The 5,430-nt window shown below is 39.1% G+C and overlaps 1 long non-coding RNA gene across 7 annotated transcripts in view; it reads right to left on the reverse strand.

Annotated features, from left to right (window-relative positions):
- Positions 1–5,193, reverse strand: part of LOC146403579 (uncharacterized) — a 408,191-nt gene extending 402,998 nt beyond the window's left edge. For all 7 annotated transcript variants that reach the window (XR_014804460.1, XR_014804461.1, XR_014804464.1 and 4 more), the window contains exon 1: positions 5,054–5,193. This is a non-coding gene — a long non-coding RNA (uncharacterized LOC146403579). The remainder of the gene's footprint in view (positions 1–5,053) is intronic.
- Between the last annotated feature and the right edge of the window lie 237 nt (positions 5,194–5,430).

Raw genomic sequence — 5,430 nt, forward strand, 5'->3', positions numbered from 1 at the left:
TAATTTCACATTCTGCAATATTAGGCATCATTTGCTCCAATCAACCAAGACTTAATAATCCCTATATAGTTCATTTACTTTTCTTCTGTCTGAAATACTTTTTCCTCTTCTCCAAACTTCAATACAAGCCAAGCCAAAATACTAATCTTCTTCATACTGACTTCAGAGTCCCAGACCTAGATGTCGTCTTTTCCTCTTTGCCTTCTACTAATTCAGTCTTGAGGAACAACTAGTAATATCATCCAACTCAATCTTATTTGTTCACTTGTCTTAGCTTCTCCTCTCCTCCTGACACATGTGCTAAACGGTAACCTTGGCTAAAACATGAACTGGGCCATTTACTCTGTCTCCCCTGAAACAACCAGAATAGTTTCTTTCCTTGTTTGTCGTTCACTATCTATTAGTTAAGTTGTACTATGTGGAAACATAATACTAAATTATTCTGTAAGTTTCCTGACAACTGAGGGAGAAAAGAGAAATAAATAATTTAGCTGTCCATTAAATAAAGCACAGCAAAAATTATTTGGAATAACTATTTCACTCTGATTTCTGGGATAATCGTATCTCATAGACTAACATATAAAGTTTTTTACATAATAATTGGCCAATAAGTGAAAAAAGTTGTCCAAAAGATTAAAAAATATTTGTTAAAACTAGGCATTTTCAAGGAAAAAAAATCCATCTAGACACAGAACTTTTGCTTTTCACACAACACATCAAAGATGTAAACGTAAAATGAAGAACTATAAAACTCCTAGAAGATAACATAGGAGAAAACCTAGACGGCCACATGTAAGGTGTTGACTTTTTAGATACAACACCAAAAGCATGAACCATGAAAGAACTGATAAGCTGGACTTTGTTACAATTAAAAACGTATGCTCTGCTAAAGATAGTGTTAAGAAAATATGAAAGCAAATCACAGACAGAAAGAGAAAAATATTTACAAAAGATATATTTGATAAAAGATTATCCAAAATACACTAAAAACTCCTAAAACTCAGCTATAAGAAAACAAATAACTTGATTGAAAAATGGGCCAAAGATCTTAACAAACACCTCAGTAAAGATAGATGACAAATATGCATAAAAATAGATATTCCACATTATATGTCATCAGGGAAACTCAAATCAAAACAATGAGTTCCTCTACATAGCTATTAGAATGGTCAACGTCTAGGACACCGACAGCATCAAATACTGGTGAGGATCTAGAGCAACAGGAACGCTCATTCATTGCTGGAGGGAATGTAAGATGGTACAGCCACTTTGGAAGACAGTTTGGTGATTTCTTATAAAAGCAAATACACTCTTACTATATGATCCAAAAATAGTGCTGACATTTACCCAAAGGAGCTGAAAACTTATGTTCACCCAAAACTACACATGGATGTTTTTGGTAGCTTTATTCGTAATTGCCAAAACTTGGAAACAACCATGATATCCTCCAGTAACCAAATGGATAAGTCAACTGGTACATCTAGACAATGGGCTATTACTCAGCACTAAAAAGAAATAATCAAGCTATAAATGGACATGGAGGAACTTTAAATGCATACTACTAAGTACAAGAAGCTGGTTTGAAAAGTTTATACATTGTTACAAATAGCAGGCTGTGTATGTGTGAGGGAATAGGGTATTTAGGAAAACTCTACACCTTCCTCTCAATTGCTATGAACCTAAAATAATATATACACTATATACATATATATGTATGTATGTGTATATATATATGTGTGTAAGTATATATATATTCATTCCATAATATACACACATGGAAGTTTTGGGGAAGCTACTAACAACAATAAATAATTTTTTAATATGCATTTATCTTAAATTACACACATTCCAATTTTAACTTCAGGTACATGAATGACATTATTCAATAATGTTGTGTCCTGAATGTATTTATTACTATAGGTCAGTGCTTGGAGAGTATGTAAGAGTGTCTGGTTAGCTTGTCTCTTTAAATCATCCCATGTTCAAGTAAATTTTGACAAGACCTGGTTATTTGCAGTCAATTTGTGGTGAAACTCTCTGACAAGTGCCCAAAGCACAGATATCTGTGTTGCTGATTAAAGAGCACTACAGGCGTCCTACATACCAGATGTGCAGATGGCAGAGTTTATAAAATCTTCTGGAATGTTTGGAGGCTGTTTTGCATTCTCACCCAGATAGAAAGCCATATAATAGGAGGGTAGGGATGTGTCTGTGTGTGGGCAGGGTGGGGGGATTTGGGGAGGAAACAGGAAAGGGGGAGTAAAATGGGACCCTCGAGTCTGCTCGAATATTTGTGGAAAACACTCATTAGGTATCTGAGCATTCTAAACTTCAAAGTGTGGAAGCAAAAATTATGTTCTGAAATACTGCTTTTATTATATAAATTGAAAGAATACAAATGAGCAATTTATTGCTTTGACCAGACAACTACCACAGAGTGACCTTGAGTAACAGAATAGTTGCTTTTGGAAACCAAACCAAACCAAACCAAACCACTCTTTTATTAGTAATAGGCAAATATATTTAAACTTTAGCAAGAATAAAAACCTGCAATCCAACATCACTAATTATTAGAGAAAGGCGAATCAAAACCACGATGAGGTACCACCTTACACCAGCCAGAATAGCCACCATCAAAAAGTCTACAAACTAAGTGCTGGAGAGGGTGTGGAGAAAAGGGAACCCTATTACACTGTTGGTGAAAATGTAAATTGGTGCACCACTGTGGAAAACAGTATAGAGATTCCTCAGAAAAGTAAAAATAGAATTACCATTTGCTCCAGCAATCCCACTCCTGAGCATCTATCCAGAGAAAGCCATGGCTTGAAAAGATACATGTACTCTAATATTCATTGCAGCACTATATACAACAGCCAAGACATGGAAACAACCTAAATGTCCATCAACAGAGGAGTGGATAAATAAGATGTGGTTACAAATACACAATGGAATATTACTCAGCCATTAAAGGTAAAGAAACAACAGCATTTGCAGCAACAGGGATGGACTTAGAAATTATCATGCTAAATGAAGTCAGTCAGTGAGACACCAACATCAAATTCTATCACTTACATGAGGAATCTAAAAAAAATGACACAATGAACTTCCTTGCTGAACACATATTGACTCACAGACTTTGAAAAACTTACGTTTCCAAATGAGACAGGTTGGGGGATGGGGGGAAAGTGCTGGGGGTTTGGGATCGAAGTGCTATAAAATTGGGTTGTGATGATCATTGTAACTATAAATGTAATAATATTCATCAAGTAATTAAACAAAACCCCTGCAATTCATAGATTCTTTTGTCCTTTTCCACTAATAAATGTTAAATTAGATGTTTTAAAATTAGAGGAACTCTAAAACACACAAATACAATTTCCTTTGTTCCTTCCTTTCTTGGTACCTTTCCTTAGTACCTACTACAGTGAGCATGATGCATGGCGGGCAGTTCCATTCTGAGCTAAGTCAGGCATGACCCTTCTTCCTTCATTGGAGCTTATCATTTACTTCTTTTATAGTACTTATCCATTTGCATGTTGTTAACAGAATTGTCCTAGCCCACTAGCTCAGCAAAGGCTAAGAGAGCAGTTACGATACCCATAACTTTTACAGCAACAAAATCCGTAAGTATGGCTGAACCCTTCCCACCAATCACTTCTAGATGTTCCCCCCCCCCCCACACACACGCGCCATCTAATTCTAAAATACAGAGATGGAATTCTGATTATACATCCCAACAATTCACCATCACTGCTCATCTTCCCCAAAAAACATTCCCAGTACACAGCAAGGGCAGTCTCTTCTGCCCATGAGACGGCAGAAGGTATTATATCTTTTTTTTTTTTTTTTTGGTCTTTTTTTTTATCTTTTTGAGGGCCGCACCCATAGCATATGGAAGTTCCCAGGCTAGGAGTCTAATAGGAGCTGTTGCCACTGGCCTACACCACAGCCACAGCAATGCAGGATCCAAGCTGGGTCTGCAACCTACACCACAGCTCACAGCAACGCCAGATCCTTAACCCACTGGGTGAGGCCAGGGATTGAACCTGCAACCTCATGGTTCCTAGTCAGATTCATTTCCGCTGTGCCAAGACCAGAACGCCTAGCTTAATGTAATATATTAAGTTGTTATAGTTATTCCTGATGCTTATTTTGAAATTCTCCAGAACTTCCTATGAATGTGTGCCATCACCTTGAACACTTCTAGGACCTACATTCTGCTACCTTCTATGCAAGGCCACCAATTTGTTCCATCAGCAGAGTCAAATTTTCTCCAATTCTCTGCTTAAGGTAGCATAATGTTTTACATAATAACTACAATCTCGGAGTTCCTGTGGTGGCACAGCATAAACGAATTCGACTAGGAACCATGAGGTTCTGGGTTCCATCCCTGGCCTTGCTCAGTGGATTAAGGATCCAGCCTTGCTGTGGCCCTGGTGTAGGTCTGCGGCTACAGCTCCAATTAGACCCCTAGCCTGGGAACCTCCCGCGGCGGTGACAAAAGACAAAGAAAAAAAACCAAAACAAAAACAACAAAACACTAAAATCTCACCTAATCATAAGAAAAAAGCTAGCAGGGGACAGAAGTACAAGCTAGTGTTTTTCAATCAGGGCCTTTCTCACTAAGGAGGTGGAAAACTTGTTGATGGCTGAATTCATAACAACAGGATTATTTGGGGGGAGAAACATGATTTGTTTGGAAAAATACCTTTAAAATCATTGAGAAAAAATGTTTCCTGTAAGTACAGAATAATTCAAATAATCCTTCCATTGAGAAAACACTAGAAAACCTAGGGAAAAAGCGAACAAACGAATCTGTTTTCAGGTTTAGAAGAACTAAACAGTTATTGCTAAGCAGAGGGAAAGAGCTGACAAGCAATGGGTACTAGAAAGCAAATGCACAAATCTTAACTCTTGCATCGAAGATAAATTCTTGCACATGGTTTTTGCGGCCAATCCAAAAATAAAGGACAAAATAAAATTTTTCCTTCCTCTCTCCACCGGGCCCCCCGGACAGAGACCCAGGAGAACAGACTTGGCTGAGAATTCTTACCTTGTGCCGGCTTCTGCCCTTCGCCCCAGGATTCTGCAGGCTCTGGGGCACGTGGGGTGTCCCGTTGGGGCCCAGCCTGGTGCCCCCGGAAGCTGAAGGGGAGGAAGATGGTTTCCCTCTGCGCTTTGCGGCGCATGCTCGGCCGAGACCCCAGTTACTCTCCTAAATGGATACGCTTATCCGGGTTAAAAGTTTTCAGCTGGGACGCCTGGGGGGACAATGATCCTGAGTGAGGTTCACCTGCTTGCTTGGCCGTGAAAGAAAACGTTATTCACCAGAGCCTCGCGCGGGGCGCAGTCCTCATTAAGTCGGACGCAGGCTGACCCGGAACCAGTTCCGTGTCTAACTGGTACCTGGTCGGAACCTGGACCCGGGCT

This window comes from Sus scrofa, chromosome 5 (assembly GCF_054392235.1).
Source record: "Sus scrofa isolate SSC_HxYL_T2T_F1_AM1 chromosome 5, Sscrofa_HxYL_maternal_Yorkshire_Landrace_v2.0, whole genome shotgun sequence".
NCBI classification, from domain to species: Eukaryota; Metazoa; Chordata; class Mammalia; order Artiodactyla; family Suidae; genus Sus; species Sus scrofa.